Source organism: Cynoglossus semilaevis, chromosome 15 (genome assembly GCF_000523025.1).
Source record: "Cynoglossus semilaevis isolate Cse_v1.0 chromosome 15, Cse_v1.0, whole genome shotgun sequence".
Lineage (NCBI taxonomy): Eukaryota > Metazoa > Chordata > Actinopteri > Pleuronectiformes > Cynoglossidae > Cynoglossus > Cynoglossus semilaevis.
The window spans coordinates 11,645,484-11,657,978 of record NC_024321.1 but is presented as its reverse complement, the minus strand read 5'-3'; the positions used below and the strand labels follow the sequence as shown (position 1 = coordinate 11,657,978).

At 37.9% G+C, this 12,495-nt stretch overlaps 1 long non-coding RNA gene across 1 annotated transcript in view; it reads left to right on the top strand.

Moving 5' to 3' along the window:
- The first annotated feature begins 5,945 nt into the window (after positions 1-5,945).
- The window catches only part of LOC103391048 (uncharacterized), a 57,730-nt gene continuing 51,180 nt past the window's right edge, over positions 5,946-12,495 (top strand). The window contains exons 1-2 of the long non-coding RNA XR_522756.3: positions 5,946-6,441; positions 7,187-7,218. This is a non-coding gene — a long non-coding RNA (uncharacterized LOC103391048). The remainder of the gene's footprint in view (positions 6,442-7,186; positions 7,219-12,495) is intronic.

Here is a 12,495-nt window from a genome sequence, read left to right as displayed (position 1 = left end):
AGGTTTCAGAAGTGAAGGTGCTTCAATGTTTATGTCCAGGATTGTTGACAGACTTTGCAAATACTCTAAACCAGAAATTCTATGTTGCACAGAGACTTTTATGATCAATGATGCATGTTTAACCCTATAAAACCATTTCTATCATATTTCATACAGAAGATTCTGAGACCTATTACATGATCAATTAAAACCTTTAAAATCTGATTTATTCTGCCTCCTAGTGGATATATATATGTATATATGATAAATTGATAACTAAATACTGTTGTATTAAGGCCATGACAGAACCACCTGCTTAATGTGTGGCAGGTCTAAGCCTAGAATGTTATTACATTAAACACTGCCAAGCTAATGTAATGAAACCAGAGTCAAATGAACTTACAGTTTGCTGCTGCAGACACTCTCAAAAGATTGCTAAGAGTTTGGCAGCGTGTATTTGCCAAAGACGAGAAGAACCATCCAAAAGTCAGCATTTGTGATAACAAGTGGGACCGTCTGTGGTCCTGGCATGGAGGCTGTGTATACACTGTATGTCAAAGTACTGTTGATGCAGTGAGCCTTAAAGAGATCATTCTATGCCCATCACAAAAGAATGGCGTTGTGTGTGAGCCTGCCTGCAGTCCAGAATTGTCTTTTATAAAAAGGCTGACATCATTAAAGGAAATATCAAACACCATTGACTGCAGAAAACATTAAACGACTGAAGTCTTTCACACAGCATTAAAAGCCAATAACTCTGCTTGCAAAAGTGCAGAAATGAGTATTCTCAGTTTTCAAAACAATAAAAACTGTGATAAAATGAAAAAAGAGAATGTGACGCAGTGGTTAACCTTCTCCCTCTAAATATTTTTGGAGTGTGCTGCAACAGTTTATTCTTCACAAATGTAAAATTAACTGTGTCAGTAAAATGTAAAAAAAGTTTATTTTATTGTTTTGATGATGGATGTTGATTCAAGTGCTTTGCTAAATGTCAGACTTTGGTTTTATTTGGGTTTAATTGAAGTATGTCAAGTTTTGAGGAAATCATTTGCAAAAAACAAAAAACAAAAAACAAACCAAAAACCAAACACTGTTCTAATTACTAAATGCTCCAAAGTAATTCAATTACCTTGTACTTTGTTAATGATGCAGAGTAAGCCAAGGGTTTCTCCCCAAAAAACATCTGCCTGACACTGGTGATTAGAGGGTCATAAGGTACGGGCCACTTGGTTTAATCACTGCATCACTTTTTCATGTATCTTAATTAAACACCCCAGATAGGTTAGGTCGAACTTATTTTTAATTAGTGAGTGCAGATGAAACATATGCACTGAGGAAATAACAGCTAATGTGAAACAAAATTAAAAGCTGTAAAGCAGGTTCAATTGTAAAACTGCTACACTTCAGATTCAGAGTTTTCGCTCTGGGGCATAGTCTATAACTACCTACAGATGGGATCTGAGGGGGGAGACACACCAGGGTTGATTTAATCAATTTTTAAAACATTTTGTTTCTTGCTTCACCCTAGGCAATCAACATCTTACAGGGAAAACCCACAAAGAAGTCATATCGCCAGGAGGATTGCCCACGGTGGACGAAAGCTGAACTGCTCTTATCCTGCCATACCCTGCTGCCTGGATCTGATAGTGTATTCATGCAGATAACAACTTCAAAAATGATTTTACATCTTACTACATTGTTTTGCAGGGAAATCTCTTGTACTTGGAGTAGCCTAAGTCTAATGTTACATAGCCCTTGGTGGGTTAAAGATTTCCCCTACAAAATCACAAGGCTGCTGATATCCTTGTTAAATGTGCTAGGGTTTATGGTTATGCAGTTGAAACTATATTTTGTCGTCATAAGGAGCGTTGATGAATGTACTGGGATCACCTACGGAGTGAATTACACACCAGACATTTATCTTCTAAATAGCTTGTCAACATATGATCAATACAAAAGGTATCAGCTGAGTAAATATTCACTGCATGTGCCAGAATTTACAAAAGAAAACAAACAAACATAGGCTTGCATTATTCAAAGAAGGTGTGTGAAAATGCCATATCCAGTGTTGGAAAATTAAAGCAGCAGAAAGCCATAAATGAACGGAATAAAGACCAAATATCTAAAGAATCCTCAAAGATCAGTCCCTCCATTCTGCCGTCTCTCCCTTTTGCACAGATACCCTCACGCTTTGTGTCCTTCAGAAGACAGAAAAATATGCATAAAGACCAGACTTCCCAGCACGCCGCAGGCTTTCCAACATAGTTGCCAGCAGGATGCAACACTCGGAAAGGTGCTGCCTCTTTAAGTCTCCTGTGTGGCATGTTAAGCAATGGTAATCTGCCGCAGTGCAGACAATAAATTCCACTGCATAACTAAGCGTCGCCATGACATCGTACCTCGATGGAATGTCATATGGGCAGATGGAGAGATAGATGGATGTAGGACATGTCCATGGCAGAACAAATGTTTTTGTCACTTATGACACAATCAGGCCACAATGTGACACCTGCCAAAACACTGTGACTTCAGTCGTATCTGCTTTAAAAAGAAGGGGTGGAAGATAGAGAATTGCTTTAATTACTGTATCTTTGCGCGCTCAAAGACAGTTTGTTTAGCATGTGATTCATCTGTTCAGTGTGTAAAAATGGAGCACCGTGCTAAGACAAGTCTGAAAGCCTGGGCTGTCTTCCCGGTTTGCAAAAGGCTTAATGGTGTGCCATGTGCAATGATGTAATGCTGAAACACTGCAAAACTTGAGTGCTCACTAGTGAGGGGGAGAGAGAAAAGGGGGAGGGGTGGGGGAAGAAGAGATGAGGGGGGGGGGGGGGGGGAGGCGAGAGAGAGAGACAGACAGACTCAAAGGGCCTGATTACTGCATATCATCTGGAATACAACTTGTCCCACACAAATCTCCAGTGACTTCCTCATACTGTTAGAGAAGGATAACAGAAACGAGGAGTTACTTTTTGCCGGGACTCTCTTCACGCAGCTGCCTTGCATTGAGGAAAGTGATCCTCGAGTGTTCACTGCATGACTCAGACGGCGAAGCTGCACTTATTTGACAGAATAAAAACCATTTCAAGCTGTCACAAAAAAGCAAAGTTATTTGGAACACCCCGTAGCATCGACCTGTAATCCCTAACAAAGAAATGCTATTATTCACAGGGGGCTGAAAGGAGACACACCAAAGTGTGGGCTTTTCTATGGGTTTTGATCATTTTCCCCCCCTGATTTTCTATCATGAAAAATACAAGACTGGCTCTTTATTCTTTTCACTTCTTTCAAGTAGAGAAGATTAAAGAGCGGTGCGAGTACAGTAGGGCAGCTCTTTGCATAGACGTGCTGTCTCTGCATACAGGGAGCAAGTTAATTATCCATACATGAGACTGTACAAATATAATAGGGGCGTGATGATGCAACAGATGGACAGAAATATTCACATTACTGTTTATTTTTTCTGATTCTTTATTTTAGTAATTAATAAACTCAAACAGTCAGAATGCAAAGGTAATTTAATTCACTAGAAATACCAGAGATCTCTGTCATGTATCAACATGAAACAATAAAAACAATTTTAGGATCATACAATCTTTTACAATCAAACTAAAAACAAAAAACAAACAAAAAAACAAAACAAAAAAAGGAACATCCATTCCTGGAGAATAATCATCCAAAGCTGCAGATTTTATTAGATTATATCATTAGGAAACATAATTGCAGTTTGCATTTTAAATTACGATTTAGATCACCAGAGAAAGATCCAAGGTGTAATGAGGCCGGATCTTTAAAAGGTCTCACAAGAGTAGTTGCTTCTTGAGAAGTCTTTATTATTGCATAGGACAGAAATCAATTACAGTTTTATTGCAAATCTCGATCCCATAGGGCGAATTCAACAAGGAACACTTTGCATTTTTACAGGTCTTCAGGTTTCGATGTGTTCAATGGTGACAGGTTGAGTCTAAAGGTGTCGCCAGCCAAATTCATACTGCTGCTGCAGCATCTCATCATTTTAATATAAAAACAATGGCTGCAAAACAATTCAATTGTTTTTATCTGATAAATTGTAAGGTAGCTTGGGATTAAACATGATTAACCGTTTTAGTAATTAATAAGGATGTCCGATATTATTGGTCAGCCGATATTAGCATAATTATGTAAGATCATAATCAGGTTTTTCCTCCGATAATGAAAATCCGATCAGTCAGTGCATGGGTTTTACCAAATTTGCTGGAAATTTGCTGGAAGAGACATTTACCTCTGTTTGGGATCAAACGGCTTCATATATTGATATCGGTTGATAGCGGTATTGGAAATTAAATGTTTGGACAGTATCGGCATATCAGATATTGGCAAAAAGTTAATATTGGACATCATTTTTTTATTGTGACTATTCCAAATAATGGAATTGTTAATTTGAAAAAAAAAATGTCAACAAAATGTTTTCAGCAGATTATGTGCAAATCGTTTGTGTATTAGATCAAGAATAAGTCGATTAGTGGCCAAGTTATTGTAAATACATTAACAGCATACTTTTTAACTGAACAATTTCACAAATTCATTAACATGATTTACATGTTCATTTTGACAGCTCCAATGATAATGAAAATAGTAATGAAAACATAAAAAATAGAATTGGAGGACTATTTCATGCACTGAGGACAATTTTAGTTTCCAAGATTCATGGTCAATTTTCTATTTCCGTTCGTTTTCCAGACTAATTTGTAGCCGCCTGCAGAAGTGCACTCTTTACTATGCATGGCTTTCTAATACCTTTGGCTTCTGTGGACAAAGGGCCAGAGAACCAGGGTATTTCATTTCATGCTCTGCCTCCTCAACCCCAGATGTTCACCTCCAAAACATCTCCACTGATACAGGTACAGGCTTAATGGCCCGCAAATTGCCCCCAGCTCAGGTAATGAAATGCAACCTCTGTATAATTTTAATTGAGAACCCTGGATGGAAATCAAATGATAATGTGCTCCATGCATGGAAAGATTTTAAGCAAGAGTGAAATTTGTGTGTGGTGTGTAAGTGCAGCTCGGGCTCGGATAAATGGCCTTTTCCCTGCGAGTCTCTCTTTTCATTCTAATTGAGGATTGTGAGGTGTAATAAACAGGTTGGTCGTGACTCTGCATCGGGCAAATGAAGCAAAGGATAAACACACCTCTGAACGTACGACCGTGCTCCATATTTACAATTCAATCCGACAGGGTGCCTATTAGAAGCCATAAACTGCTCAAGTGTTAGATAGGATACTGTCTATTACCCCCACTGCTCTAAACAGACACAGAGTTAATGTGTCTTCATTTATAGAACATGTTTTCTCAGTTTGTTTATTACGAGTATTTGTTGTGGCTGATTAAAACTGGCACAGATCAGTGGCCTGCAATATAATCAACGATTATTCTTTAGACGGGGTTACAGTTCACAGCAGAACATTCATCTGTGAAAAGGAGCGCACGCTCTTTTGCCTCTGATAACATTTTCTGTAGCACTGTTAGTTTGCTTTTATCACCAAAACAATGGCAGTAACTCTTTTGAAAACGTGACTAATAAGTAGCTTAACAGTAACAGTAAATAACAGTATCTTATTTATTTATTTATTTTAAAAACATTTTGTGCAACAGTTCTAATTTCCAACAGCAAGGGGAAAAGTGGGAAGATTTGGCCTCTTAAACCCATGATGCTAACTTTAAAGGTGAGTTTGTTTAGTGTGTATTACACCAGTAACCAACATTTAAATGTTATGGATTCAAAAACAGATACAGGATGTTTTCTACTAGAACAAAAAAACAAAAACCAAAAACACTCCCCCCCTCAAAATATACAATACAGACATTTTTTTACTATTGTTATTCATGTGGTCTTTAATTTGAAGGGCAGTAGTTCAAACCAAATATATTAGAGTTTCTTAAAAAAATACTACAGTGAGGGGAAAAAAGGCTATTTTTATTTTTATAACTCTAAATAACTAAATTGTTCAGATGAATCAAAAGCTTGTGGTAAATCAAAACCCTGTGCTTGACTTACTTTTCATGTACTATTCTGTGGAAAATCTGGTGTCATAGTCTGTGCTGGAGATGAAACAAAAAGAAACTGACTTCTGTGCTGAGGAGGAAGTATCATTAGCCGTTAGTTAGAGGATCTGCATACGTAAGGTACGTAAAACTAATTGTTCGATGTGTTCGTGTTAGATTCCGACTGCACGTATTATCGACAGAACAGCCTTGATCTAGTGATCTTTTATTTACTGCTCTAGTCTTCCAGCACACGTGATACATGGAGTGTTTTGTGACTAGTTTCGACAGAATTGAGTGTGTTATGAGAGAATGTTTGTGTGCATTCTTAGGATGGTCACGGAACTTTGTTGAGAAAGAGAAAAGAAAGATTTAAAAACGGACTACTCGCGAGTTGCTGCTCGTTCAAGACGATTTCCGCGTCTTCTGTGCAGACGACCAGGTCAGAGTTTGTATTACTACTTGTTTACAAACATGTTCATGATAAATGTGTTAAAGTAAGGAGACCTCACGTACCTGTTTTCATTATTTCTTTTTGTTTATTGGGTTTAACACAAGTGCGCAACTCGGATACAATAGTTTTGGAATGCCATTGTTTTATTCGCTAATCTTTGGCTCACTTTTTCAGGTCACGTCTATGATAGTAAGAGTTGGTAAAAGTAATCCATTATTCACATTCTGACCCAGTACAAGACATGCTTAATGTTTTATTTAAGAATTACTACCAGGAAAAAAAACGTATAAAAATGCATAACTCTGACCATGATATTAGTTGTTGTCAGCGGGGTGTACTAAAATAATCGGCTTTTTAAACCAGTGTACAGAAGAAAAAAACAAACATTTGATGCACCATGAAAAGATTTTATTTCATAGTTTTATAGGTTGCTGTTGTCACAGTCTGCATCTATTCAGTTGTTATGTCAAATGCAGTCCCTAGCCAGTATCTGCACCTCTTTTCCACACATTTGGTTTTCAGCCACTCCTGTTTATTGCATCGCCAGTGTGTAGTTACCAGGCAAACATTCTTCCATATTCAAGTGGGTTTCAAGTACAGTTCAACCGATGTGAATTTTCACTAATTTGTATCGATTTTTAACGTAGTTCCGATGTATCCTGACGTCCCTATTGAAAAGTTAATAATTAATTTTGACCTCTATAAAGACCCACTGACATTTTTTTTATTTCAGGTTTCGCACGGGAGTTTGGCAGTGCATCCAAGGTAAGAGTCTTTAATGTTATATAAAATGCTTTGTTGGAATATAGTGTCTTATTGCAGTTCAGGTTCTTGATTGTGTTGCACCAGCGGAGACACAGGCAGTGTGAAGCAGTATTTGAGAACAGTCATTGGTAAAATTGAGCGCTGGAATCAATGGGGTCCTCTGAAACTCTTCTCACTAAGATTGCCTCAATGCCAGTTGTGTTTTCCACTCCACTCAGGAGCTCTGAAATGCTGTCATGTACATTTGGGTTTAAGAACTTTGAAGGAAACCTAGTAAGCAAACGACAAGTGGTCAGTTGTTTTTGTTGTGACATTCAGTGTTGTGTCAGGGAGCCAGAAAAGCTGGATGTATGCACTCCCAAGTTTGTTGACCAAAAGGAGGTCAGACAGTCAACAGATGTCAGTGATGCAGAGACAGTCTGAGCGCAGAGCACAGTGGGACAGGCTTGGAGGACTCGGTGTAAAGCAGATGTTGTCAAACTGTCAAATGAAGCCCTGTCACTTTGACGAGTATTTGAAGTGAGACTTGAGTGACAATGACATGGGGAAAAAATATGTTGTTAAACATGTCAAATGTTTGATTATACTATCAAGAGACGTGTCAGTGCACAATTTACTAGAAAACTAAAGAGCAAATTATATGTGTTCTAGCCGATGGCGTTTGACATGCAGGACATAAATGCAAAGCAGCTGACTCGCTGGTGTCATTTCAAGACACTGCTGCTCATGCGTCACCTGTTGCCCCTCGCCCAGATGTTTCTGAGACCTATAATTATACCATCACTCCCTGTCTACCGCTCTCTCTCTTCTAAATTTTTTCAGAGAGGATGCGTCTCTGCTGTGTTTAGCTATGACTCTACATCGCACATGTTAACGATTACAAACATGTATACGTTAGCTTGTATATGTACAGACACTTAGGGCATGGATGGATCATGTTTGAAAGTAGTCTGACTCGCAGCAGCAGGTGATGGTGACGAGGCCAGCTGCTTTGCCGCACCTCAGCTCAGCTGTCCGAGCCCAGACCAGCCTTTGAACATCCTATTTCCTTTCACGCAGCACTTGGGGAAAGCAATCACCTCCAGAGGGGCATCGTTCTCACACCAGATGGTGAGGGAGATGAATCGAGCCATTATATTAATGCTGGATAATTCCTCAGATGAAGGTAATTAACAAGAAAAATAGGGGCTACCCTTCCTCTCCCAACTTTCTTTTCAGGATCTAGTGATCTTGTCAAAAAGAAGCATTTTGAAGCCAATTTAAAAGGACAACTAGTTTTTCTTTGAAAAAAAAAAGCAGAAAAAACAGATGGGCAGCACAATCTGATATTTTTTTTTCAAAGAGAGTTGTGAACAAGGTAGACATTTAGGTATGTCTTCTGCACAGCTTGGGCTTGTGCATTTTAATTAAACTAGATTAAATCATAATCTGATGAGATCACCATCATCGTTTTTATACCGATACTCGGGAAATTAACACCTCACCTGTGCACACATAAAAATATTTTCTGTCATTAATTCATCTTTAGTAAGTCACTAACAACCAATAAAAAGGCTTGGCCTTGTTTTTTCTTTGTCTCTAACAACACTGGACATAGTTCAAGTTCGCCTGGAAACCTGTGAAATTGAATTTGTGCCCGCTTTTGTTTGTGGTTGCACCTTAAGAATACCACTGGAAAAACTATGTCCAAGCGCTCTGTAAATACACGGTGCCTGCTTTGGCCTGGGCTTGAGCAGACAGAGACAGACGACACCAGACTGTGAATCGGAGTTAGCTTTAACGGATTTAGGTAAACTCTGAAACACTGTCTATTGCGCCCACTTTTGTGTTAATGAAAAGCATGTCCTGAATCTGTCAAGGGAGATTATAGGTGAATATCATTACGATTGTCCCTTTGCCAATGTAGATTCACTGTATCTGCAGGGATTACAGTCCAGCCCATTCCGACATGTATTACTTTTCTCTTCCGAAGAAACTTGAGAAAGGTTGAGCCGATGATAAGGAAATCATGTGTTGCAGATAATTCCGACTGCATCAAATTCTGAGAGCTGGTTTTTACTCCTTCCTCCTCTAATTTAATCCAGTGTCCCCAGACTACTTTCTAACATGAGGATGGATAACAGGAGAACTTAGAGAAAACGTAATGTTTTATCAAAACAATAATCTAATTTTTTGACAATATGTTTTTTTCCTCTAAATGTCATTTAAGTATTACACCCTAGATTCCCCCTAGGGAAACCTAGAAGTTTTATTTATTTTTATACCTAGAACTTTTTACATACATTTAAAGAAGTTTTATTTATTTTTATACCTAGACCTTTTTACATACATTTAAAAGTTTGTATCATGGGAACTTTGTCTAAATTATAGTTGACTTATTTCCGTACTCATTTTCTTCTCATAACTTTTGAAATCATGAACAAAAAGCTTTTGTCCTTGGTTTCAAGACAAAGGAGAAATTCATTGCCAATAGCCTAGAGAAACCTTGAGGCCTTTTCTATGGACGGTTGCAGCAGCTAAATCTTATTTTAAATGACTAATTCAATCGAACTTGACTTGTTTAAAATGTACATAACAATTCTAAAGATAAATGCGACTGCAGTTTAATGCATTTGTTCACAGTTCAATGGTTTTCAATGTAGTCATGTTGAAAAGGAATACGGCCTCTCATTTGAAAAAAAAAATACAAACAAAGAAAAAAATAGGGTCAAAGGTCAAAATACCTTTATGAATTTAGAAGGATAAATTGACTGAAAGAACATTTAAAACAAACAAAAAAAAAATCAGTGCACTCACCCTTAATCCAGTATAGGTCTGACAAGATAATGGTTGTTTTTATAATACAGCTCATAAATACTTAGTTAGATACACATTGTTAGAAGGTGGTTACTGTTGCACTGCAATTGCCATGACATTTTGACAATTCTTGCCTGCATTGCGGTGTCTGCTTGGTTTTAAAAATCCACACTTTAGGTCAACTCACCCTGGCAACTGTGAAAAGTTATTATGCAGATCTGTGCTGCTGTGACATATTGAAGTAAATTTATAAGAGAGAAGTAGTTGTCGTTTAAGCTTTTGTTTACTTCAAAATGACATGTAGTACATTATAAAGTATATTTTAGACACAGTTCGCAGATGTCAGTTCTGCATTAAATATCGTCCTCTTTACTTTAAGAATGTTGGTTAAATAAAAAAAGAAAAAGAAAAATACTGTATTTAAGTGTTGATCAGAAAATTGTTTAATAAAACTCGAATTTGAGAAAGCTGGAGTTTGGGAAAGCCAGTTAGGGCTCTATCTGTAGCATTTTTTTTCTATCTGCAGTTGTTTTTGTTTGAAGCAATACGAAAAACTCTTCATTTTCAAATGAACAAAAACTTCACTGATTTAAATATTTGTAATTCCCATGATACTTTGCACACCAAACATCAGTGCTCACATCTTGTCCTGATAATTTTATCGCTGAGAACTTGGTGCAGAGTTCTGGAGAGGACTCGAGGCACAAATGAGATTGTCAGTGCCATGGGTTACAGTCTATACCCAAAGCGAAGATGTGCTTAAAAATTCATAGAGTATTGATCTCTGCAATGCAGCAAAGTAAGAATACCACATATAAAGGCAATATTGATGTGTACAGTTCCTGATGTATGTTATTGAAGATATAAGTTCTTCAGTGCACATATTGTAGGCACATGTCTCCATCACTCATGTTGCTTGATTCTCCAAACGTTGTGCTGCAATTTCTGACAGAAAAAACACGTTATTTGATCTGGGTGAAACAAACCAGATGACCAATAACAAACTTTCTTTTGTATTCCTCAAGATATTTATTCTGTAGTGATTTCCTCCCATCAAGCTGCTCATCTGCCACTGTCTGCAAATGTAATTCCAGTCCAGCTAGTCTGTTAGCACCAACAGCTAATCATGCAAATGCCTTCAAAAGTGCCACTTTATTTTTCTTCAAAAGTGACACTTCACATACAAGTGACACAAACACGTTTGCAGGTGTCAACACAAAAAGCACAACCAGAATACACTTAAAATTACATGCTGTAGACACGAGAAAAAAAATTCCATATGGTTTTCATTAACATCTGTTCCATCATGCAGAAGATGTCAGGCTACATGAGAGATGTACAATCAGTGACAGAAGTAATCCATAAAATAGCCATGCACTTGTTCAAAGTGTAATTTCCATTCTGAGATGTGATTGCGTTCAGTTGCTGAGGGAAGTAAATTGAAATTCCTGTTTGTGTTTCTTTTTTAGAATTGATTTTCTTATCACAAGCTGGATAGCGTAAGGTGTGTTTCTTGTGCAAAATATGCTAGTTATGGACTGCTCCTATCTCCTACTTAAGGTCTGTTTTCATAACTGCACCGACAACTGATGTTGCTATTTAATGACTGAGTAATTTTCTTGACTACACGCTCAATGCAGTGGCTTTGGTCAGAGTTTAAATTAAAGTAGCACAAAAATAGCATATGCAAAACAGACACGGCCATAGTCTAAATGCAACCTTGAAATGCTAATATTTTGCAAGTCCCCAGAGTTTTGGTGACAGATAGTTTAAAAAAAAAGGCTTGATGTTTATGTAAATCATATCTTGATGACAGATGTAATGTCGGCTTTGAAAGTGCAAACAAAGAAAGAATGGGGAAAGGGGAGAGTACGCACTGAGGAGAATGTCTGTTGTTTCGACAGATTGTGTCCCCAGTATCTGGCATCAAGCAGAGGCAGCGTGTCAAGATTAATGAAATGTTACTTTTATTGATTTCACTGCATGCGGCATATAGTAAATATATACTGTTCTATAATCAAATGCAGGCACCCGTGCAGTACCCAACAGCCGGAGCAAGTGGGCATTATAAAGTTTCTGAAGTTTTCAGGCTGTAAACTCAGAAAACGAGGACTCGTCCTCACTGTAGCACGATTTTAAAACAAATGCTCAGCACACGGTTTAGGGGACAGATAATCGTAATGTCTTCCTCGCTGTATTCCGAGGCTTTAAATTCCAATCAATGAAGTGAAATTAAAGAGCATGTGAACGGCTTTCAGCATGAGTCGACTGAGTGGACTTGTTAGTGTTGAGCAGGGCCATGGTGACAAGAGCGTGGCAGAGACTGCTCCCTCACTCTCCTCTCCCCATTTAATTTTCCAATCCACTTCCTCCACATAGTTAGGAGAAGTGAGTTTTGTTCTGGTTTGATACACCATCTAATGAGAGCTACTAAGAGCCTGTTGAAATCATTCCCTAATAACACATTCTGAAGACTGTGAA